Genomic DNA, 27448 nt, shown 5'->3' with positions numbered 1-27448 from the left:
TTTTTTTAATGCGTGGCCTGAAATGCATTTGTAAAGCTATAAATACCCCCTGCTTGTGTTTGTATTAATCATCCGAAGAAATAAAAATAAATAAGGCAATTAGCCTTTTGTGTCTTAGTTTGATAATTATTTAAAGAGTGTTTCATAAGTGTTTTATTCTTTAGATTTCTTCTTTGAATAATTAGAGTTTAGTACTCTATTTATTCTACATTGAGTCTGTCACGTAATTTTTTTTATTTTTATAATACTGGAGATAGATATTAAAGACCCTAAGGTTGATCAACATATTTATGGTTGATAAGCAATCCGTAGTCATTTATTTAAATAAAAAATAAAAAAATTATGTACAATTCAATCAAAATTCAATTCTATTAAATCCCACTAAAATGTACAATCAACTGGATATATTAAAATTTAATACAGTTGAAGATCGTTGGCCTAAATGTACCATTAGGGAGCTCTAGTCAAAACTCAAAGCACATGAATTGTTTACTCTTTATGCTTTTTCATTTTGTTCTATTGAAGAAAAGAAGTCACTGCAAAACCTGATGTTGGCACAAAATCGCCAATGATAATACCTTTTTGCCTTTGTCTCAAAGTCATATATTCAATTCTTATTATAAAAATGAAAAAAGAAAGAAAAAATCGATAATAACACTTCGGTTCCTTATCTTCAGTAAATCCATGAATAAAAAGCACAATTTGAATGTTTTTTTAACATGATTCCTATCATTAAACATTATCTATTGTGACATACATGCAACTCTCCTATTATATAAATCATTATCTAGTACTAGTGAAATGATGAAATAAATAATAGCTTGACATGTGATGATTTTTACTGAAGTCATATTATATTTCTTGGTAGACACAATTAACTATATTTATTTACTAATGTCGTGTTAAATTAAGTCCTTAAATAAACAACTACACAACAATGTCAAATTGATTTTTTTTTTATTTTTTAAAAGTAAACTAACACCAATGCATCTTAAAGTTAACTTGATAGACCAAATCATCATTAATATATTATACTCATACTCTCCATTTCCATTTAAATTGGAGATCCCAAAAAAAAAAAAAAAACCAAAAACTTCGTAAAATAGTACTAAACAACAAATTGATCAAACAAATCACGTCAACAAATTGCAATGATCGGTGATCAATGAAGCCTTCAAAATTAATTGATCAAAGCTTAGTAACCAGTAGGCTTGTAGGCAATGAAACTAATGCACTGCACTTGACGAACATTGTCGAATCCAATAATCCTGATAAAGGAATTGTGGCAAGCTTTGATGGCCTCATCGAGCTCATTCAAGACTTGGATTGCATTAGTGCATCCGAACATCGACAGCTTCCACATTGTCCAGTACCGCCCGTCGTAGTACCCCGGAGACCTGTGGTTCACACGGTATACGATGTTGAAAATTGTGAGGTATTTCAAAATACAAAAATTAAAAATGCACATATAGCCTTCACGGGCTTGGTCCATTTCCTAGCCACATGATGAAAGCTTATATATTCATTACTTTGGATTGAAAAATCAGTTTTAAACTAATTTGAATTGTTCAAGTTGAGCATATCTACTTGCCAGTGGCTGTGGCTTTGTTTTAGCACCTTAGTTGCTTGATATTCGATTTTTAAATCAGTTCATGCACTGATTTGTGGCAAAAATCAAGGAGATGGCTGTTGTACTTCAAGGCTATAAAAAGCCAGCTGCTGTGACTGATTTGTGTATGCAAAGAAAAAAAAATTCTTATCATCCTCTCCATCTTCATTCAAGCTACACACTTTACCTGAAAAATAAAATTAAATCAACTGTTAGAATCACTATAGTTTGGAGTGTGCCATTACAGTTGGAATGCCATTGAATCCTGGAAGATCAGACTGTCTTTAACTCCTTTACACACCCGAAAATTATCCGAGAAGGGACAGAATCAATTCTTTAAGGACAGTGCTTCATTAGAACGCCTTGGCTTTCTAATTTCTTCACTTTCTATGTTTGTGCATATTAACTATTGTTTTACAACTTCTACATTTATTAATTGGATTGTTTGAAGCTTCTACATTTGTTAACTGGATTGTTCGAAGAGTTGTTGAACTGAGGAAAATTGAAGCTACTGGACAGTTGAATTAAATTGGTTTGTTGCAGATTATTGTCAAACTTGGTGGCTTGAATTTTTAAGTTAAATTTGGCTTTTATTTATTAGTGGTGGGCCTTCCTTACAAAGTCACTTTCCTTAATCTTCTTTGTAGTTTTGTGGCTGTAGAAAGATTTCTTGGTGACTGGGGAATTTAGCTTCTGGACTTTTTACTTGCTGAAATTTTTTACAAATATTAGATTTCATTGGTTTTCGTAACACACGAATCCGTCCTGCACACAATTAACACACACATATACACTCGAATTCCAGACAAGGAATCCATCCCATGCGGAGAAGGTATTCAACTTTCCTAGCCAATTGTTCTCTATTAAGTGGTGGGATATGTTAGCTTATATAACTATAAATGTTGATTTTGATGATAACAAACCATATGTTTTTGGTTGAACAAAAATTTACTTATTGCGCTTTTATAATAAGAAAAATATTTTATGGAGTTAAGTTGTTTTTCAAGTTGTGGACTAAAATGAAAGAATTTTACAATCTTTGATTTTAATAAATATTGTTTTCAATTTCAGATTTGGACTATTTGAAAATATTTAAATATTTTGGGCCATTCTATAATTTCACATAGTTTGGGCGATATCATAATTTTAGAAAGTTTTGGGATTAACAAAGTATTACTTAGAAATTCTAAAATTAGACTTATCTGAAAAGATTCATAACGTTTTGAGCATAATACAGTTATATAATGTTTTGAGGTCAAACTATAATTTTAGAAAAATAGTTCACTGTGGCAATTACTGTAGCAAGCGGCTAACTAGATGTGACAAGCGGCTAACCGAATTTTGGGCAGTAAGCTTCTGGAACATAAACGGCTATCCGGATATCGTAAGCGGCATACCGGATATTCTGAAATTTAAATTTTTGTTGTAACGGTAACATAAAAGCGGCTAACCGGATTCCATAAACGGTAAGCTGGTTATCACCAAAATGTGCATAACGGATAGTTTTTGACCTCAAACTATATAAACTCAAATCCAATTCATTGTCAAGCACTCTAGAAAGCAAAATAAAAAAAAAAGCACATAACATATATTGAGCTCTTATATTCACAAAAAAAAAAAAAAATTGAATCATCTTTTGTTCTTCAATTTGTATATCTACTCTTTAAGAGAGTTTTTATTATAATTTTCATTTCCTCATAAAATTTATGAGTGTTTAAGTGTGTGAGACACTTGAGTGAAGAGATTGTGAGATAATCTCTTTGTTGTAAAGGTTCATTGACACCTTAGAAGTCAATTGTAAGCTTTTGAAACCTTGGAAAACTTGGATAGTGAAATCTTCAAGCTTGGATTGATTGGAGACGTGGACGTAGGCAGAGATTGCCGAACCACGTAAAAATTCATGTGTTTGTTTTTCTTTTCCCTTACTCATTTATTATTGTACTTTTATGAAACTTATTGCTTTCGAATTTACTAAGACATTAGATTGGATAATTGTGTGGTTTTGTTAGGATAAATTTTAAAATATCAATTCACCCCCTCTTGGGTTACACAACTTGTATTTTATTTGGTATCAGAGCAATGTGCTCTTATTTAGACTTAACCGTCTAGAGCTAAAGATCAATGGCAACTCAAAATGATTCCACATTTAGGGAAGGACAGTCCACCACTAGACCACCATATTTTAATGGAAACGATTACCCGTATTGGAAAACTATGATGAGAATTTACTTGCAAGCTTTAGATTACAAAATTTTAAAAATTGTTAATGATGGTCATTTCATGCCTTTGACTAAAAATGAAGTCGGGGAAGATATTCGAAAACCTTCATGGGAATGGAATGAATTGGAAAAGAGAAAAGCTTCTCTAAATTCCAAAACTATGAATGCCTTATTTTGTGCACTAGATAAGAAAGAGTTTCATAGAGTGTCAAGTTGTGAAAGTGCTAATGAAATTTGGCACAAACTTGAAGTTGTTTATGAAGGCACGAATCAAGTGAAAGAGTCAAAAATTAGTAGGTACACTCGACAATATGAATTGTTCCCAATGGAACAAAATGAGAGTGTATATTCTATGTATACTAGATTTACGGACATAGTGAACACTCTAGGAGCCCTAGGAAAAACTTTTTCTAATAACGAGAAAGTTAAGAAAATCATTAGGTCGCTACCTAAAGAATGGAGACAAAAAAAGACTGCCATTGAGGAAGCCAAAGATCTAAATGTCTTACCTATTGATGATTTAATTGGCTTTCTCATTTCATATTAAGAAGATTTGGCAACAGAAAAAAGGGCATGAGGAAAAAAATAAAAGCATTGGTCTCAAGGCCTCAAAACGTGAGAGTGATGAGGAAAACAAGATGGATGATGATGAGTTGGCAATGTTGGCTAGAAGATTCAAAAAATTTTACAAGAAGAATAATGAGAAGAGAAAGTTCAAAGGCTACAAAAATAAAAAAGGAGAAGAAAGAGCCAATCACTTGTTATGAATGCAAGAAGCCCGGACACATACGACCAAATTGTCCTCTCCTTAACAAACTCAAGAAGAAAGCTATGGTGGCCACGTTGGATGATAGCGATGAGGAAACAAATGATGATGAAGAGCAACAAGAAATGAAAAATTTAGCTCTCATGGCCTTTGGGGAAGAATCATGTGATGAACTTGATGAGGTACGTGATCTTTCTACATATAATGAATTACATGATGCCTTTAAAGAATTGCATGATGAGTGGATAAAGATTGGTAAAAATAATGTATGTCTTAAAAAGAAAATGGTAGAGCTTAGAAATGAAAATGAATTATTTAGTGCAAAGATTACATGCCTTGAATTAGAGAATAAAAAATTGCATGATAAAATTGCATTATTTGAGAATTCTAGCACTTCATATGAGCATTTAGAATCACATATGAATGACTTGAAAAATGAAAATGAAATGTTTAGAAAGAAGAGCAATGATCTAAATGAAATTGTGCTAAAATTACAAATGGACAAAAGATGTTGGATAACTTGCTTAGTTCACAAAAGTGTGTCTTTGACAAATGAGGGATTGGTTATAAGCCAAATTTTAAACAAAAATATTACAAGAGTTATTTTGTGAAGAGTACCTCCACTAACAATCAAGTTATATGTCATTATTGTAATAAATACGATTATATGAAAAATAATGTTTAGTAAAAAGAAATGCATATTATGGTATCAAATGTGTTTGGGTTCCAAAAGGAACCATTACTAACATTCAAGGACCCAAAATGATTTGGGTACTTAAGACTTGAGATTCTCTCTGTAGGGTTTGAAGAAGAAGAATAAGTGGTACTTGGACAGTGGTTGTTCAAGACACATGACAGGGAATTATTCTTGGCTTTCAAGTTTTACCAAAATCGAAAATGATGGAGATGTATCGTTTGGAGATAATTTAAAAGGAAAAATCATTGGCATTGGCAATGTCGGTAATGTATCCTTTATTCTTATTGAAAATGTGTGTTTGGTTGAAAACTTAAAACACAACTTGTTTAGCATTAGTCAATTATGCGATAAAGGATATAGAGTTATATTTGATGAATCAAAATGTGTTATTGGGAATGCATGTGATGGCAATGTTTTGTTTGTAGGAAATAAATGTGTTAATGTCTATACCATTAATATCGATTGTGCATTTACAAATGATAAATGTTTCTCCGCATTGCATGATGATGGTTGGTTGTGGCATAGAAGATTAGGTCATGCAAGCATGGATTTGATTTAAAAAATCGTGAAAAATAATTTGGTTAAAGGTCTTCCAAAAATCAATTTTCAAAAAGATAGAATTTGTGAAGCTTGCCAATTTGGAAAACAAATCAAAACTTCTTTCAAAAGTAAGAAAAATATTTCTACTTCAAAACCACTTCAATTACTTCACATAGATTTATTTGGACCTTCTAGATATGCTAGTTTAAATTGCAAATATTATGCTTTTGTAATTGTGGATGACTTTTCTAGATACGCATGGGTATTATTCTTAGCTAATAAGGTTGATGCCTTTGATGCATTTAAAGTTTTTTGCAAAAAGTTTCAAAATGAAAAGGGATGTAGTATTTCTTGTATTAGAAGTGATCATAGTGGAGAATTTGAAAATTATGCATTTCAGAATTTTTGTAATGATTTTGGCATTGGGCATCAATTTTCATCACCTAGGACTCCTCAACAAAATGGAGTTGTAGAGAGAAAGAATAGGTCTATTCAAGAAATGACTAGAACCATGTTGAATAAAAATTATTTGCCTAAGTATTTTTGGGTCGAAGCTGTCAACACCGCTTGTTATGTTTTAAATCGTGTGTTGATTAGACCCAATCTTAACAAAACTCCATATTAGCTTTGGAAAGATAGAAAACCCAACATTGGCTATTTTAACGTTTTTGGATGCAAATGTTTTGTTTTGAACACAAAAGATAATCTTGGTAAATTTGATCCAAAATCTGATGTTGGTATTTTTCTTGGCTATTCAAACTCAAGCAAAGCTTATAGAGTGTATAATAAAAGAACTTTGGTTGTGGAAGAATCTACGCATGTTACATTTGATAAGTCTAACCCCTCCTCTAAGGAGAAAGTCGCTGTTGATGATAATGCAGAAGAAGAATAACAAGAAAAACCATCAAATGACAACCAAAAAGATGCACCACCTGGAATTCAAGAGGAACATCATGAAGAAACAAATGTGAGCATGGTGCCTAAGGGTGTAATTTTAGGAATTCAAGAGGAACAAATGTGAAGAAACAAGTAATTCCAAATACTCCCCAAGGAGTGGAGGTATATTTCTTTTCACCCTAAGGGTGTAATTTTAGGAGATCCCTTACGAGGTGTTGCAACTATATTATTTTTTAGGAACACATGTGAGCATGGTGCATTTATTTCTCAAATTGAACTAAAATTCTTTGCGGATGCGGAAAATGATGAATCTTGGATTATGGCAATGGAAGAGGAGTTAAATCAATTTGAGAGAAACAATGTCTGGGAATTAGTTCCTAATCCAAAACATCAATCCATTATAGGCACTAAATGGGTATTTAGAAACAAAATGGATGAATCCGATGTGGTTGTAAGAAATAAAGCTAGATTAATGGCTCAAGGTTACAACTAAGAAGAGGGAATTGATTTTGATGAAACATTTGCACCTATAGCTAGATTAGAATCCATTAGGATGTTGTTAGCATATGCATGTCATAAGGATTTCATTTTGTTCCAAATGGATGTCAAAAGTGCTTTCTTAAATGGTTACATTATAGAGAAAGTCTATGTAAAACAACCTCCTGATTTTGAAAATGAAAATTTCCAAATAATGTGTATAAATTGTCTAAGGCATTATATGGATTAAAACAAACACCTAGAGCATAGTATGATAAGCTTAAGAATTTTCTATTGGATAATAGTTTTTCAATGGAAAAAACGGATACTATTTTCTTGTTAAGCATAAGAACCAAGATATACTTGTAGTACAAATTTATGTTGATGACATTATCTTTGGTTCTACTAATGAATTGTTGTGTAAAGAATTTTCTTCTTGCATGAGCAAAGAATTTGAGATAAGTACGATGGGAGAGCTGAAGTACTTCCTTGGACTCCAAATCAAATAAAACAAGGAATGAATTTTCATAAATCAAGTCAAGTATGTGAAAGATCTACTCAAAAGATTTGGCTATGATAATGGAACGGTAAAAAGCACTCCAATGAGTACTACCATCAAGCTGGACAAAGATGAGAAGGGTAAGGAAGTTGATATCAAGACATATCGAGGTATGATCGGATCCTTACTTTATTTAACTACTAGTAGGCCTGATATTATGTTTAGTGTATGCTTGTGTGCTAGATTTCAATCTTGTCCTAAAGAGTCACAATTGCTTGCTGTTAAACGAATTTTTGGATATTTGATTGGCACCATCAATCTTGGTCTTTAGTATCCTAGGGGAACTCATATTGACTTAACTTATTATTCGGATGCCGACTTTGCCGGATATAAGGTTGAGAGAAAAAGTACTAGTGGAACATGTCACTTCATAAGTCATTCACTTGTCTCTTGGTTTAGTAAGAAACAAAATTTGGTTGCGCTTTCAACCACCGAGGCCGAATATATAGCCGCTGGTAGTTGTTGTGCACAAATTCTTTGGATGAAACAAACTCTTAGAGATTGGTATTAATCTTGATCAAATACCTATCTTGTATGACAACACTAGTGCTATTAATCTATCCAAGAATCCCATTTAACATCTTAAGACTAAGCATATAGAAATTAGGCATCACTTTCTTAGAGATCATGTTCGAAAAAGAGATGTTATGATTAAATTTGTTTCTACTGAAAATCAACTTGTAGATATCTTTACAAAACCTCTTAGTGAAGAGCTTTTATAAAGATAAGACATGAGTTTGGAATTATGAATGTTGCATATTGAATTATGATTTGTTGATTAAGTTAATATATTTGTTATTGTATGCATTTATGGTTCATGTATTGAATGGCTTATTGCAAAGTTTTAAATCACAAAATGATTTAAAATTGATCAAATTTTAAGCCAAAAATAAAATTCCAAGTCTAAACCGGTATGCCGTTTCCTCTCAACTGGAAAACTATTTTCTCATTGATTGCTCTTGGGTCAAATTCCGGATAATCGAATTTATCAAACCGATAAGCCGAATTAGTTTTGAAATATTTCTAGATGAAAACCGGTCAACTGGTTATAAAAACCGAAAAGCCAGATGTGTTTTGGAGTTTACTGGACACAAATCGGTCATCCGGTTATTCAATCTGGAAAGCCGAATTTGCTAAGCTTCTTTTCTGCCTCAAAATCGGACAACTGGTTCTTTAAATCGATAAGCCGAATAAGTTTTAAAAAATTCTGAAAACTATCCGGACAGCCGGGTAAAGAAACCGGCAAGCCGGTTTCAGCTTTCATCATTCTGGACACTAACCGGTTAGCCGGTTAGTGGTATCCGGTAAACCGGATTCAGTTTTCCCCTCACTGGACACTAATCTGCTAACCGGTTAGTGAAATCCGGCAAGCCGGATTCGAGGCATTTTAAATTGTTCATCTTCCATTTCTTTCTTTTGGTAAATCGGATAGCTCATTCTCTCTTAAGCCGTTTCTTCCCCTCTCTCTCTCTCACTCCAAAATCCACTACTTCCACTCATTTTCGATTCAAATCGATCCATAAAATTTATTCCCCATCCATTCTTGTGTCCAAAATCATCTTTCAAATCCTTTTTCAACCTCAAAATCACTAGATTTAAAATCAAATCTAGGGTTTCAACCGAATTTTATCTCTCTAGATTTCTTCCTCTTAAGCCGTTTTTTATCCAAATTGCTTCTCAAAATCTCTTTCAATCCTCATTATCTCCCTTCTCATTGCCTCATTTCACTTCAAATCATTCAAAATCATCATGTCAAGCTCGCGGTTGGTTCGAGAAAAAGGCGAAGAATCAGTTCAACCCACCAAACGATCACGACAAGCAGAGGGCACCTCCAATCAATCCAACTTTGAGTCCACACACTTTCAGAACAACAAACATTTAACCAAACGGTTTCACCAAAGTTTCAGGACTCGTGAGGTACTCAATACATTTTATGTTTTACCGGATTGGCTTAATACTCTCAATATTAGTCATTAAAATTTATTTCAATTGTTGGAAGATGTTGGTTGGATTAATGTACTTATGATTGAGGAGAATGTTTATCCCGACTTGGTGAAAGTGTTTGACTCGAATATGGACGTTTCCAAAGATAACAAGACTCTAGTAATAACCAATGTTGGAGGAGTTATGATTGATTTTGATGTTTCGGTGTTAAACTCTATCATAGGATCATCTGATTTTGGCCTAGAAATTTTTTCGCCTAGGAAATCTCCTAAACTTGATAGTTATGTTCATGTTGACGCTGTTCGTAATAGATGTCGGTGTAATGATCTTTCTGTTGAAGATTGTACCTTTAATTTTCGTACTCGATATCTTTATCTTCAAACTCGTATTTTGTTTCGCTTTATTCAGTCCATTGTTTTTCCTAGATCAGGGCATTTGGATGAGGTTTTACACATGGAAGTTGCTTTGATTGATTGTATTCTTAGACGTCGTCCGGTTAACTTAGGATATACCATCATCCGAACCATGTTGACCATACCTGCATTGATTACCCGCTCTCTTCTGTATGGTCACTTTATTACCTGAATCCTTAAACACTTTAATGTACTGATTCATGAATCATCGTGTAGACCGTTTAAGGGTATATGGGATGACGTTGTATTTAGCTTAGGTTTTGATTGGAGTAATGGCGCTTGGGTCAAGTTAACTGAAAACAAGTACACTTTCCTTGCTCCGAGTGATGATCGGTCACTCAATGCTGTGGTTCCTATTGATCAACTTCCTGATTTCTCGCTTTCGTTTCGAGGCCAATGTTGACGTCAAGATGCTCCAGTGTCTACCTCTGCTCCTGCTGCCTCTGCACCTGCTTTACCATTTCCCGAGCCTCCTATTTATGACGAGGTTACTCTTCAATAGCTTATGGATGAGGTGAGGACACTCTCTGTGCGGCAGACTAAGTTTCAGCAGCAGCTCATTCATGGATAGCGCCTCCTCTTTGTGCATTTCGGCATTCCATATCTGTATCCTCTTCCATCACCACCATCCTCACCACCTTAGTAGTCTCTTATGCTTGTATTTGGACATATTTACATTTCATTTACTGATTTATGTACTTTTATTTTTTATTATATGGATGGTTGTTATGATTTTGGATTATGTATTTGTCTTGGATGATATGGATTTGCTTTGATTGATTATTATGTTCTTTCCTTATGTTTTGGCTGCTTTTGAACTAATGTGCTTGTATTGAGATTTTGATGATTGATAGGGGGAGCTTTAATTCTTTTTCATGATAAAGGGGAGATATAATTTGTAAAGGGAAAATATGAGAAATTTATTTGTTATGAAAAATATTCATATGAATTTATGCAGGGGGAGTCTTTTAAATCTTTTTGAAATTAGTCTTTAACCTTGCATTGATTAAGGGAGAGCTTTTCATAACTAAATTAAATTTTTTTAAATGTGTTTTGTCATCATCAAAAAGGGGGAGATTGTTAGCCTATATGGCTATATATGTTGATTTTGATGATAACAAACCACATATTTTTGGTTGAACAAAAATTTATGTATTGTGCTTTTATAATAAGAAAATGATTTTATGGAGTTAAGTTGTTTTTCAAGTTGTGGACTAAAATGAAAGAATTTTACAATATTTGATTTTAATAAATATTGTTTTCAATTTCAGATTTGGACTATTTAAAAATATTTAAATATTTTGGGCCATTCTATTATTTCACATAGTTTGGGCGATATCATAATTTTAGAAAGTTTTGGGATTAACAAAGTATTACTTAGAAATTCTGAAATTGAACTTATCTGAAAAGATTCATAACATTTTGGGTCATAATACAGTTATATAAAGTTTTGAGGTCAAACTATAATTTTAGAAAAAATAGTTCACTGTAGCAGTCCACGAGCGAAGACAAAAGGAAAATATTACACTAGTGATATGAGGATTACAAGTATTATAATATTTTGGCTCACTACCCAAAATCCCAATACACCTAATCTCTCACTCACTAAACTCACAAGAGCTTTATAATTTTAAGCCCTCAAAATCACTCAAGCTCTCTGCGTTATTTCTCACCAAAATTGAATGCACAGATGAAATGGGGAGCTCCCTTTTTATAGCAAAAAATTAGCTATTAAAATATTAATTTTTTCACTACTATTATCTTCTTTATTCTTCTTTTTCCTTCTTCAAAACTGTTGTTGCTAAATTCCATTTTTTCTTCTTCTTTTTTTTTTCTTTGTTCAAATTTGGCAACTTCAACTCTTTTTTTTTCTTCTTCCTTGCCGGCACCTACTTAGACTTCAATTTAGGTAGCTTTTGCAGCTTCTAGATCTTCAAAATAGACTGCTTCTAAAAGCCTTTTCTTGACATTCTCTCACTTCAATCAAATCTCCACACCAACCTTTCTACTTCGTTATTATCATGTTGCTTACATCTTTTCTAGGCCACAAGAGGATTTACTCCATACAAACTTGTTAGTATTAATTAGCTTGGTCATAACATCTGCTAGGTTCTCCTTAGTATGGATTTTCTGCAAATCCACATTTCCATCTTCTACTACTTCTCGAACGAAGTGGTACTGAACTCTAATGTGCTTAGTCCTAAAATGAAATGTTAGATTCCTTGCAATGTGCAAGACATTCTGACTGTCACAAAACACATAAATTTTATGTTGTTTGTGCCCGAGTTCCTCCAATAACCTTTATATCGAAATAGCTTGCTTGCAAGCTTGTATAACTGTCATATATTCCGCTTCTGTTGTAGATAAAGCCACAACAGTCTGTAGTTTTAAAACCCAGCTTATAGCTCTTCCTACAAGTATAAACACATAGCCAGTAGTAGATTTCCTTTTGTCAAGGTCTCCTGCAAAATCTGAATTAACATATCCCCTGATAGTAAACTCTGATCCTCCATAACATAATGCAACATCTGAGCTTCCTCTGATATATCTCAAAATCCTCTTTACCGCTATCCAATGCTCTCCACCAGGATTCGCCATATATCGACTGACGGCTCCTACTGCTTGTGCAATATCTGGTCTAGTACATATTATAGCAAACATCAAACTTCCCACTGCTGATGCATACGGTACTCGAGACATCTCATTCCTCTCTGCTTCATTGCTAGGACACATACTTGAGGATAACTTGAAATTAACAGAAAGTGGGGTAGAAATTGACTTACAATCTTGCATGTTGAAGGGTCGCAAGATTTTCTTCAAGTAATTCTTCTGAGAAAGCCAAATCTTTCTGTTATTTTCTATCTCGGTGAATTTCCATCCCTAGAATCTTGTTTGGTGGTCCCAAGTCCTTCATTTCAAACTCCCTGGCCAATTGTGCCTTCAATTCTTGGATTCGATCTTTATTGGGGCCTGCTACCAACACGTCATCCACGTACAACAGCAAAAGAATGAAATCATTATCTTCAAACCTCTTATAATATGCACAATAGTATGAATTGAGTCTGTTGTATCCAAAGCACATGATGAAGGAATCAAATCTCTTATACTAACACATCTGCGCCTGTTTGAGATCGTACAGAGATTTGTTCAATCTGCAAACCAAGTTCTCATTTCTTATTTCAGCAAAACATTCTAGTTGGAACATATAAATTTCTTCTTCAAGTTCTCCATGAAGAAATACAGTTTTCACATCTAATTGCTCTAGATGCAGGTCAAATGTAGCACACATCACCAATATTATTCTGACTGTTGTGAATCGAACCACCAAAGAAAGTAATTCATTGAAGTCAATACCTTCTTTCTGAGCATATCCTTTTATCACTAATCTTGCACGATACTGCTCTACTTGGCTATTGCCATCACGTTTGATCTTATACACTCATTTATTTCCAATGACTTTTCTTCCATAGTAGCAGTACAAGTTCCCATGTTTTATTCTTGTGTAGAGCTTCAATTTCTTCTTGCATTACTGGCATCCATAAAGTAATATATGAGCTGTTTAAAGTTTCATGAAAAGTTGATGGCTCTCTATCCTCTGTTAGAAGACAATATGCAACATTGATCTCTGTGACATACTCCAAATGTCACGCTGGCAGTCGTCTCTCACGAGTTGACCGATGAATTTCTGGAGCCTCAGACTCGACTGGTTCTTGTTTCTCGTGCTCTGATGCTGCTTCAAAAGAATCTGAATTTTCTTTTTCCATATTATTTTTCACATATACCGGTATAGTCTTTAACTTTTCTTTTACAGTACTATCATCCTCATCTCTCATTTGTAGTTGATCTTCTACAAATATAATATCTTTGTTGATGACAATTTTATGGGCAGTGGGGTCCTACAAACGATAACCCTTTACTCCATCAGCATACCTGAAGAAGATACATCTCCTAGATTTTCGATCTAACTTTGTTATTTCTTGGGCATTGTACATCACGTACACAAGACATCCAAATGCATATAGGTAGAAGTAATCAGTTGACTTTCCAGTCCACATCTCCATCGGTCTCTTCAACTCAATTACAGTTAATGGAGATCGATTTATTATATAACAAGTAATTTTGGCTGCTTTTGCCCAAAATGAGTTGGGTAGGCGAACAGTTCTCAACATAGCTCTTATCCTTTCTGTAAGAGTTCTGTTCATCTGTTCTGCCACTTCATTCTGTTGAGGAGTGTATGCCACTGTGAATTGTCTCTTAATACATTCTTGCTTACAAAAAGCAAGAAACTCGCTGTCTGTATACTCTCCACCGTTATTTGTCATCAAGCACTTGATTATTTTGTCAGATTCAAATTCCAACCGTGCTTTGTACTGCTTGAGCACTGAAAACACATCTGACTTTTTCTTGATTGGATACGCCCAACATCTCCTAGAATAATCATCAATGAAAGTCACCATGTACTTTGCACCTCCCATGGATATGTTTAGTAATTCCCAAACATCAGAGTGAACTAATTCTAAAATGCATTTACTTATAGCAACAGATCTACTGAACTTTAATCTATGCTGCTTACTTGTAACACAATGCTCGCAAAACGGTAAATTTACCGATTTGAGCCCTAGAAGCAATTTTTGCCCAAAGAGAATCTTAAACCTTATTCCGACATATGGCCAAGTTTGAGATGCCACATTATCATTGACTTTTCTCCATTTGACGCAACACACGTATCAACTTCCTGTAGTGTTTATCCTTTAAGTATAAATAGATTAGCATCGATCTTTTCTGCCTTCATCAATATAAGCGCGCCTTTAACAGTCTTTATAATTTCATTCTCCGCATGAGTTTTGTACCCATGACTATCCATTTGTCCTAAAGACAATAGATTATTCCTCAAGCCTTTGACATGCCATACTTCCTCAATTGTACAAATTGTACCATCAAACATTTTGATTTTGATAGTACCAATACCAACAATCTCCAAGGCATGATCATCACCCATATATACAGATCCTCCTAAGATAGGTTCATATGTGTGAAACCATTCTCTCCAAGAGGTCATGTGCCGGGTAACTCTTGAGTCTATGAACCAGACGTCAGATAGCCGTTTTCTGCCTTCTGAAACAATTATTGCCTTGTTGTAGAGAATTTCGCCATCATCCGAGGTACTTACTACACACTCCTGAGCACTTGATGACTCAAGTTCTTTGTCATCTCTTTTCTTCTAATTGTTCCAACATTCTTTCTTGACGTGTCATTTCTTGCCGCAGTTGTAGCATTTAATATTCTTCTTACTTCTGGATTTTGATCTACCATGATTGTGACTCCCAATAGGGCCACATTTCATTGATCTCCCTCTCGTCACCAATAGTGCTTTTACTTGCTGCGAACTTGCTTGTCTGTCTTTTTTATTTTTTCGTCTGCTCTCCTCATTTAATACAGAGGCTGCAACATCATCGAAGACTAGACTATCTACTTGGTTATTGTTCCTCATATTGATGATGAGTTAATCATATGAATCTGGTAAACTTTGAAGTAAAAGCTCCACACATTCATTTTCCTCTATATTATGACCCAACGTTGTGAATTGTGAAAATAAAGTCTTCAAGGTGTTGATATGGTCAGTCACTAATGTAGATTCCACTATTCAAAGAGTATCGAGTCTTCTTTTTAAGAAGATCTTGTTGTGCAGTGATTTGGCCTCGTACAATTTTGTAAGAGTATCTTATATTTCTTTTGTTGTCTTTTTCTTTGCCATACTGGATAACACCCCATCTGCAAGTGCCAAATGTAAATTAGCAATAGCGTTGCCGTCTATCTCGTTCCACTTGTCATTAGTTATCTCCATGGGTCTTTCTCCAATTGCTGCCAAGCAATTATTTTTCCTCAATATAGTTTTCATTTTCATTTTCCACAACGAAAAATTATTTATGTTGAACTTCTCAATTTCGTATTTTGCCGCCATCATTTTTCACCACGAACTAACTTTGCTAAGATCGGCTCCTACCGTTTCACATGAACAGTAACCGTATAAGTAAATAGTATTGTATACGTGAATAGTGTCATATACGTTAATAGTGCCGTATACGTTAATAGTATCACCGACTCTAAAAAATACAACCAGTAGCAGGGCCACAACTAAAATGAAATTGGAAGAAATATAAAAAAAAGTACAAAGAGGACACCAGAAAATTACGTTGTTCGACTTTAGCTTACGTCCACGGGTGAAGACAGAAGAAAAATATTTCACTAGTGATATGAGGATTACAAGTATTGTAATATTTGGACTCACTATCCAAAATCTCAATACACCAAATCTCTCACTTACTAAACTCACAAGAGCTTTATAATTCTAAGCCCTCAAAATCACTTAAGCTCTTTACTTTCCTTCACACCAAAATTGAATGCACAAATGAAATGGGGAGCTCCCTTTTTATAGCAAAAAATTGACTATTAAAATATTATTTTTTTCACCGCTATTATCTTCTTTATTCTTCTTTTTCCTTCTTCAAAACTGCTGCTGTCAACTCTTCATTTTTCTTCTTTGGCGGCACCTACTTAGACTTCAATTTGGGCAGTTTTTACAGCTTCTAGATCTTCAAAATAGGCTGCTTCTAGAAGCCTTTTCTTGACAACAAGCAATACAGCGAACACTTCCACAAATCTCAGCTCCACAATAGTATCGTCAGTTCAAATGGGGAGAAGTAATCAACAAAAGCTAGAGGTTGAAATTATTCCACTGCCAACCCCGTCTAATAAGGATGAAAAATTAACTATATTTCATTGAAGGATGCGCAGAATAACAAGAACTATAAAATTAATCTACGTATTCCCTTGAAGTATCATCCACAATCTCTCCTCACGGCTATCTCAATTAGTCAGGTGTCCAATATTTGTGCAGAGTCAATTATCCAAGAAATAACAAATTCTTTCTAACTACTCACAAAAGCCACAATATAAACAGAGCAAGAAAATTATTTAGCCACTTACTTGGGCATCATTTCCAGGTAATGATAAAAAGGGGAGGAAAAAACACACACACACATACACAGATGGCTTGACAACTTCCGCAGTTTTTGCCTCCAAAAACAATTTCAAGTGCAGACTTGAATCAACCAAGCATATAAGAGAATGCTAACAGTGGACAAACTAATTATTAGTATTAAACGAAAGTGCTCATCTAAGATTTAAGGAAATAACCCTTTTCGGAAACCATGACCTGATGGTACTGAGATCATACTAGGCGTATTCATCAGGCTAAGGCTTAAAATCCACATAAAACACAACTAACAAATAAAATAAAAATAAAAATCCAATAACCCAAATAGAAGACACAAAAGAACGGCGAGAGAATCAACCCACCCCATAATAAATAATTAAATTTTTCTTACCCATCTCCCAGAGGTCAACTCAATATCTATTGGTATTCTCTAGTCAATCTTCTCTAATTCTGATTGACCCCACTGCCATTCGACACGACCATGCCTATACAAAAGGAGCAAGGTTAAGCTAATGATATCCACTCCAAAGTATGATATTTATTTCTATTAAAGACAAAATTCCCAAAACAGAAGAAAGATCACTCAACTATTAACATTTTCACATTTTACAAACATAACAAGGGAAGATACCCTTCACCAATTAACATTTGCACAGTTGGAAACAAAATAAAATTCAGCAAATTATGAAATAAAACCAACTTTAGACTTCAACGCAAACCCTTCAAACACTTGTGAGAATTGTCAGTTCAATCGTCAACCATCTCATCATTATCATCAATTTCTTCAATCTTCATCGTGTTCACAGCCTGGGAAAGATCAGTCCGTGGCCCATTAAGGTTTTGAATTAATACCTCAGATTTCTGCCCAGTGCCCAGTAGCTGCGTCAACAAACCTTCTATTTTTCTGCACCCGGTACACCAAACTATCACCCTTTGGACTGGCGTCTATGTACACTGTTGAGTTCTCGTCACTTTCTTCGCGAACAAGCATTCTTGATAGCTCAGTCACTACCTTTTTCTCTAGCCATCGCTGAATAGGCCTTGCACCATAAATCTAAATTCACCAAGACAGAAATAACAGGAAGATTTGGCTTTCGCAAAAGAATTACTTGAAGAAAATCTTGCGGTGCTTCAACATGCAAGATTGTAAGTCAATTTCTACCCCACTTCCTGTTAATTTCAAATTATCCTCAAGTATGTGTCCTAGCAATGAAGCAGAGAGGAAGGAGATGTCTCGAGTACCGTATGCATCAGCAGTGGGAAGTTTGATGTTCGCTATGATATGTACAAGACCAGACATTGCACAAGCAGTGGGAGCAGTCAGTCGATACATGGCGAATCCTGGTGGAGAATATTGGATAGCTGTGAAGAGGATTATGAGATACATTAGAGGAACCTCAGATGTTGCATTATGTTATGGAGGATCAGAGTTTACTATCAGGGGCTATGTGGATTCAGATTTTGCAGGAGACCTTGATAAAAGAAAATCCACTACTGGTTATATGTTTACACTTGCGGGAGCAACTGTAAGCTGGGTTTCGAAACTGCAGACCGTTGTGGCTTTATCTACAACAGAAGCAAAATACATGGCAGCTACACAAGCTTGCAAGGAAGCTATTTGGATACAAAGATTATTGGAGGAGCTCGGGCACAAACAACAGAAAATTCCTGTGTTTTGTGACAGTCAGAGTGCCTTGCACATTGCAAGGAATCCAGTCTTTCATTCCAGGACAAAGCACATAGGAGTTTAGTATCACTTCATTCGAGAAGTAGTGGAAGACAGAAATGTGGATTTACAGAAAATCCATACGAAGGAGAACCTAACATATGTTTTGACCAAGCTGATAAATACTGATAAGTTTATCTGGAGTAGATCTTCTTGTGGCCTAGTAGAAACGTAGGTAACATGGTTATGGCGAAGCAGAAAGGATGGTGTAGAGATTGATTGATTCTCAATCAAATCTCCAAGTGGGAGAAATGTCAAAGTCGGTGGTGGCCTAGCCAAAATCAAATTGGTTTTGGCAGCCGCCCAAAGAAATAAACATGGCTTTGGCAACTGCCCAAAGAAGGAAACAAAAGAGAAAGAAGAAAAAGAAGAAAAAAAGAAGAAAAAAAATGGGAGGTGCCGTCCAAAGAATAAAAATAAAAATAAAATATTTAAATAAATAGAAAAAGAAGAGGGAATGAAGCCTATAAATAGAGGCTTCACTCCGCTCTTCAATCAATCCATTCTTCAATTCTTCTCTGCTACTCTGAGAGAGAAAACCATAGAGTTTTGTAAAGCTTAAAATTATAAAGCTCTTGTGAGTCTAGTGAGTAAGAGATTGGGTGTATTGGGGTTCTAGGAAGTGAGCCAAAATATTATAATACTTGTAATCCTCATATCACTAGTGAAACATTTTCCTTCTGTTTTCGCCCGTGGACGTAGGCTAAAAGCCGAACCACGTAATTTCTGGTATTCTCTTTTGTGCTTGTTCTTTATTTCTTCCAATTTTATTTTAACTGCGGGCCTACTTCACCCACCAATTTCCTAACACTCAGTACTACTAATACTTGAAATGAAACGGCATTTTTTATTTCATCCAATAACCGACAGACAACCAACGAGTAATTTACAAAACAAAAACAATGGCAAAGCACAACAAAACAAAGATTGGCAGTTAAACCACCAACCTTTTCAATTTTTAATAATAATGATAATAATTAAAAAAGAACAAGCAACCACAGAAGTTGACATTTAAATTGCGCAAAAGGTTTGATCACGCTAGAAACATTGTAACGGTAACTAGTGCAAGGGAGGAATGACATTTTACAAAGAACGAAAAATAAAGTAAACATCCAAAGATTTCCGATTCTGTTTCTTTTGCAAACCCCCCCCCCCTCACCACAGAAAAAAACCAAACAGACTCTTTTTCCAGAAGAAACACAAAGAACTGAAGAGCATTTCAACAAAAGGAATGGATAGCTGACGGAAACCATTCATAAGGAAAAAACGAAAAAGAAAAAACAAAGATATAATCAAAAGGCTCAAACAATCACGTTGAGTTTGCAAACTAAGAGCAAAGTTATCAGCGCACAAGTTCTGATGAATTAATTTTCTTGCTCTGCCCTTTTTTTTATTTATATATACTTGTTGCCTTTGTCTGAGTCACATCCTGCGGTTGGACTTTGATCAAGAGGAGGTGCCATGTGGCAGATGATGCTCATCACCGCATCTAATGGGCAATGAAAAGTGAATGTGCATGACCTTCTCCTACGGTTGGACTTTGCCTGCAAATGGACCTCCAAGTGTTGTAACTATCAATCGAAGGCCCCAGTGACTAGTATTGCAACGGTGACTCAGATCATTGACTACTTTAATAATTTTCTTTCATTGATGGTGCAGGCTGATCTCTTCGCCCCATAATTCACAACAAGAAGAATGCACTTCAATTTGCTTCATAAGATTTTGTATACAGTGCAGTTTGGGTGCATGTATTGTTCTTTTATAATTCTTATTAGGGGTCTTCGCGGATCGGATTGTACGGATTGGAAATAAATCCATATCCGATCCACGATTTTATGGATTATAAATTTTCAATCCAATCCAATTCATGAATTGGTGAAATTCAATCCAAATCCAATCCATACATCTACGGATCGGATGCGAATTTGACCAAATCCATATCTAATCCACCATTTTACGAATTGGTTTGCGGATTGAAAATTTTTAATTCTGTCCAATCCACAAACTAACTAAATAAAAAATATTTAATATAAAAATAATTTTACTACTGATCAAATTTAAAATTAAATAAGATTTAAATTAATTAATTATTTAAATAAAACTAGAAAATACATTTAAAATTTCAAATTTCAAAATATAACACACCAAAACAAAAAAAAATCTCATTCGTTTAGATCAGTACATGAAAATTAACTATTTAAAAAGTTATATTTGTTTATTTAGTTGTTTTTATTTTATATTATTATTGGATAATATATAATATAGTATTAATGTAACTATATTTTAACTTATTTATTTACTAGTAAGTACTAATATCATATTTACAAGTTTTTAATTAAATAAATACTTTTTATTTTTTTGCGGATTCGTGGTTTTTTACGGATTTACAGAAATAGATCTATATCTAATCCATCGATTGCGGATTATCAAATTTTCAATCCAATCCAATCCACTAATCCACGGATCAGATTTTTATGGATCGGATTTCTATGGATAAGACGGATTGAGGGATCGGATTGGATTTTGAACACCCCTAATTCTGATATCTTAAGTATTAGCCATGAGATTTTGTAATGTAACATTAAAGGTCGTGCTTCCAGTTAAAAATTAAAAAATGAAGTAAAAACTTTAAGAATTTATGTATTCTAAGTTATTGTAATAATTATTTTTTATGAAAACATAAATTTTTAATGAATTACTTCAAATTTAATTAAAAAACTATATTGTATGACAAAATGTTGTATGACAAAATATACAATACAATACCAATGCAATACGATCAAATTCAATATAATTCACGTAAAATAATGTAATGCATTACAATATAATAATGAGATTTTTACAAATCAAAATTATCTAAAACCTTATAAATTTTTACTCTCCATTAATTTGATTTTCTTGCTACACCACCTTGCGCGACCATGCTTGTTTGAGCTACTGCGCTGGTTGCGGTAACATACAAACATGGTGCGTTGAAACCATTTGGGATGTCATTTACGCTCTCTTCTTTCTAGTTTGTACAAAATATTTTTGTGAATTAATTTTCTTGCTCTACCCACTTTTTATTTATGTATACTTGTTGCCTTTGTCGAAGTCACATCCTACGGTTGGACTTTGATCAAGAGGAGGTGCCACGAGGCAGATGATATTCATCACCGTATCTAATGGGAAAGGAAAAGTGAATGTGCGTAACCTTCTCCTACGGTTGGACTTTGCCTGCAAATGGACCTCTAAGTGTTGTAATTATCAAGTGAAGGCCCCAGTGACTAGTATTGCAACGGTGACTTGGATCATTGACTCCTTTAATTATTTTTCTTTCATTGATGGTGCAGGCTGATCTCTTCGCCCCATAATTCACTGCAAGAAGAATGCACTTCAATTTGCTTCATAAGATTTTGTATATAGTGCAGTTTAGGTGCGTGTATTGTTCTTTTATGATTCTGATATCTTAAGTATGTTGGAAAATTTTTAAAATAAATGTGTCTTATGGTAAAGATATGTCCTATTAATTGTGCCTTATCGAAAATGTACCTTTTACTAAAGACATGTATAATTAAATGATATCTTGTTATAAGGACATGTCCATTTAATTGTCTTGTAGAAAAAGTAGAAAAAGTATCTTTTTACTAAATGATATATCTTTTCATGGCAACATTTCACTTGAAGATGCATCATTTCATGGTGACATTTCATTTGAAATGATGATGGTTCAATTTGGACCATTGATTATAATCAAATCTAGATCCAATGGCCATGAAAGAAGAAGTATCATGAAAGATGACAACCCAAATGAGGGGGCACAAGTATATCTATAAATAGGGGCCATGTTTAAGCCATTTAGACATGAAATTAATGATCCTACACCACTCTTTTCTTAGCATTCCTTTCTAGTACGAATTTCAACACAAAACACCCATTTCTTTTGTGCATTCACAATCCAATATATTGTTTTTTGCAGGAATAATATATTGTTTCTTGGTAGGCTTGCAACATTCAAGAGTATTCTGATTTGCTTTTGTCAATGCATAACGCAAGCAAACAAACAAGTGCTTCATTCTATCCTAGAGGCGTATTTGCTTAACCCATGTGCATCACTCAATTGGTGGGGGCAAATAACGTCTTAAGGAAAGCGACATTTGTAACGTACCTTGAAGCACACAAAATTTCTGCAGTTTACTTATTACTATTATTTTTCTTCCTACATAGAGAGTTAGTTGTAAACACATTACTTTACGTAATAAAGTTCCACCATTATTGTTGTATTTCTCTACATTTGCCATTCCCCACAAATTTATCACCAACAAAGTATTAGCCATGAGATTTTGTAATGTAACATTAAAGGTCGTGCTTCCAATTAAAAATTAAAAAATGAAGTAAAAATTTCAAGAATTTATGTATTCTAAGTAATTGTAATAATTATTTTTTATGAAAACATAAATTTTAATGAATTACTTAAAATTTAATTAAAAAAATATATTGTAGGACAAAATGTTGTATAACAAGAAAATAAATATACAATATAATATCAATGCAATACAATCAAATACAATATAATCCACATAAAATAACGTAATGCATTACAATATGATAATGTGATTTTTACAAATCAAAATGATCTAAAACCTCATAACTTTTTACTCTCCATTAATTTGATTTTCTTGCTACGCCACCTTGCGCGACCATGCTTGTTTGAGCTACTGCGCTGGTTGCAGTAACATACAAACATGGTGCGTTGAAACCATTTGGGATGTCATTTTCGCTCTCTTCTTTCTAGTTTGTACAAAATATTTTGGTGAATTAATTTTCTTGCTCTGCCCCCTTTTTATTTATGTATACTTGTTGCCTTTGTCGAAGTCACATCCTACGATTGGACTTTGATCAAGAGGAGGTGCCACGAGGCAAATGATGTTCATCACCGTATCTAATGGGAAAGGAAAAGTGAATGTGCATGACCTTCTCCTACGATTGGACTTTGCCTGCAACTGGACCTCTAAGTGTTGTAATTATCAAGCGAAGGCCCCAGTGAAGCCAAAATGAAGGCAAAAATAAAGTCATCTGTGTGGTCAGATTTACACTTTCATTTATTCTTTTACTTGTCATCCATTATTTGTTTCTTCAGTTGAAGTCAACAAATCAGCTCAACGAAGTTCTCCAAGGAATTAAGTAATTTACATCTAATCATCAAAATCTATCGCTCATCAAGTGATCTGTTATGGCTTCTTATTCTTTTTCCTCTTCTCATCCACATGGTAGTTTGACTAATCCTGAAATCAAGTATAATGTGTTTCTAAGTTTTGGAGGAGAGGATACTTGGGAGAGCTTTACTAGCCATCTTTATTCAGCTTTGTCTCGGGAAAGCATAGAAACTTTCATTGATAACGATCTTAGGAGGGGAGATGAAATTTCGCAGTCTCTTTTGGATGCCATTGAGGCATCAAGCATTTCAGTTATCATTTTTTTGGAAAGCCATGCTTCTTCCAGATGGTGCCTCGATGAACTCCTAAAGATCCTCAAATGCAAGAAAGAGTATGCACAGATTGTGACCCCAGTTTTCTATCGGGTTGATCTATCATACATGAGAAAGGAAACCGGTAATTTTGGGGATTCATTTTTTAAGCTTGGAGATGTAAAAGTCAAACCAAGCATTTTTTACTATGATAAAGACTTGACAAATTTGCAAAAACGTGTTGAAAAATTGGCACAAAAACTTGGAAAATTGGCATATGCATGTGGAGCTTTAAGGGTTGGCTCTGAACCTTGACAATTTGAAAGGAGCTCAAGACTTTTGCTTTGAAAATGGCAAGGCTCAACTATAAATAAAGGAGCAATCATTCATTGAAATCATCCCAAAAATTTGTTAAGCTTATAAGTTTCTAAGTTTTAAGAGAAGTGAGAGAAGTGTGTCTGGAGAATTTATATTTCCTGCAGAGTGTGAGAGTATTGGGTATATTTGGATTTCTGAGAAGTGAGACCGTTATTCAAATATTGTATTCTAATAATTGTTAGTAATATAATTATTTTCCTCTTGCTCCCATGGACGTAGGCATATTGTTGAACCACGTTAAATGTTATGTCTTTTATTTTATGTAATTATTTAGTGCGCTTGATTCCGCATTTCACGCACAATAAGTGGTATCAGAGCCGATGGTTCGTACTTGGGGAGATACGGTACTATTCACGTATATGATATTATTCCATAGACGGTATTGTTCACGAATACGGTGGAGACGACCATTTATACTTGGGAGACAATCTATTGTAAGTAGTGTGTATTTTTGCATGTCTAGAAAAGTTCTATCAATAAGGCAATAAGAGTTTAAGGATTCTGGTTTTTAATTGGGACTAAGTTCCCGTCCAGTCTCCTAGGAACTTTCCTGGTGCATTTATTCACGCGAAATTAACATCATAGAGTCTGTTTTTCAAGTGGAATAGTTCGTTAAGAAAATGGTAGAATGTGAAACTTCCAGAATTGGGGAGAGATCTACCGAGACTATTTCAGGAGACACTTCAAGTGGGAGGCAAGATTTGTCAAATCGCTATTTATCACCAGTTATAAGAGGGCAGAAGATTGATGTTGAAAAGTTTGATGTTGAAAAGTTTGATGGGAAAATCAACTTCGACATGTGGAGGCGCGAAGTTATGGATGCACTTATTCAAATAGATCTCGATGCTACTTTGAAAAATAAAAAACACTTGTATGATGAAGAAATTTGGGATCGTATAAACAAGAAAGCTTGTGGTCAGATCAGATCTTATTTGACTAAGGAAGTGAAATACTTGGTGAAAGATGATGAGTGTGCGATGACTTTGTGGCGTATATTGGAGGAGAAATGCCTGCTGAAAAGTCTTGAAAATCGTCTTCATGCAATGAGCCAAGTATATGGCTTTCGAATGAAACTTGGAGTGTCAACTCACGATCATGTCTCAAGATTTGAAAAATTACTTGCTGATTTGAAAAATCTTGATGAAGATATTAGGGATGAAGTCAAGGCTATGATTATGGTACCTTCACTACTAGTGGAATATAGTCATTTTGTGACTACCTTGATATATGGGAAGAGTGTGATCGTCTTCAAAGATGTTTATACAATATTGACTAACTTGGAGATTTGGAATAATGATAAAAATTTTGAACGAGCATCGTCTGAAGCTTTGGTGAGTAGAGATTGAGCGATGGAGAAAAAAAAGAAGCGTGGTGGAAAGAATTCTCGATCCAAATCGAGAAGTAGAAATAGAGCTCGAGATGAGTGTGCCTTTCGTCATGAAAAGGGCCATTGGAGGAAAGATTGTCCAGAAGCTCAAAAGAGAAATGGGAAGAAACCAGCAGCAGCAAACATGGTACGGAAAGATAAGGACTCTGATTATTCACTGACTATTACTCCTGCAGCATATGTGGCTAGTTCGAGCGAGTAGATACTTGAAACTAGAGCAACCTACCATTTGTGTCCTATTAAGGAACGGTTTATGGATTTTCGTAATCTGGAATCTGGTGCAGTTGTGATGGAGAATGATCAACCTTGTCGCACAATGGGGACATGAACAATTCGGCTCAAAATGTTTAATGGAATTATCAGAGAACTAAAATAGGTTAAATATATTCCAGCTTTGAAGAAAAATCAAATTTCTGTGGGTGCTCTAAAAGCTAAAGGGTACAAGGTTACTATTGAAAATGGCACAATGAAGTTTACACATGGGGCTATGGTGATTCTGCAAGGAGTTCGGCGTCACAATCTGTACTATTTGAAGGAAGGTACAACTAATGAAGCAAATGTTGTTGAGGCGCACAGTGACACCACTAAACTATGGGATGTATTATCGGGACATACTGGAGAGAAGTCTTTGCAAACTCTGATGAGGCACAGACTCTTAAAAGGTACCAAAACTTATAAATTAAATTTACGTAAGCATTGTGTAGTAGGCAAGAAAACAAAGGTTAAGTTTGGTACGGCTAATCACGATACTTGTGAGATCCTTGAATATGTTCACAGTGATGTATGGGGACCAACCAAGACTGCATCAATTGGTGGAAGTCATTATTTTGTTATATTTGTTAATGATTTCTCTAGATGTGTGTGGGTATACTCCATGCGATTAAAGAATGAGGTTCTAGAGATTTTCGTGAAATGGAAGAAATTAGTGGAGACTCAAACTGGCAGAAAGATCAAAGTGTTATGATCTGATAATGGGGGTGAATATACTTCTGATCCATTTTTGCAAGTATGCCAAAACAAGGGTATTAAAAGACATTTTACGGTTAGATATACTTCACAATAGAACGGTGTGGCTGAGCGTATGAATCGTACTTTGTTGGAGAAAGTACGATGTATGTTATATAATACTGATTTAGATAAAACGTTTTGGGCTGAAACTGTGAGCTACGCAAGTCACTTGATAAATCGGTTGCCTTTTGCTGCAATTAGAGGTAAAACTCCTGTGAAAATGTGGTCTGAAAAGTATGAACAAGACTATGATTCCCTTTGTATATTCGAGTGTCCAGCTTATTATCATGTCAAAGACGGTAAATTGGATCCTCGTGTTAGAAAAGCTATCTTTGTGGGATTCAAAGGTAGAGTAAAGGGCTTCAAGCTTGGGGATCTCGAAGAT

The 27448-nt window shown here is 34.5% G+C and overlaps 1 protein-coding gene and 1 pseudogene across 4 annotated transcripts in view; one reads left to right on the top strand and one right to left on the bottom strand.

Annotated features, from left to right (window-relative positions):
* Positions 1-27448, top strand: part of LOC102627390 (disease resistance-like protein DSC1) — a 69512-nt gene that overhangs the window by 12746 nt on the left and 29318 nt on the right. The window lies entirely within an intron of this gene.
* Positions 1078-27448, bottom strand: part of LOC102623191 (ribulose bisphosphate carboxylase small subunit, chloroplastic-like) — a 39190-nt pseudogene continuing 12819 nt past the window's right edge.

Source organism: Citrus sinensis, chromosome 3, assembly GCF_022201045.2.
Source record: "Citrus sinensis cultivar Valencia sweet orange chromosome 3, DVS_A1.0, whole genome shotgun sequence".
NCBI classification, from domain to species: Eukaryota; Viridiplantae; Streptophyta; class Magnoliopsida; order Sapindales; family Rutaceae; genus Citrus; species Citrus sinensis.
Note: the sequence above shows the minus strand (reverse complement) of the source record. Positions and strands in the feature narration are given on the sequence as shown.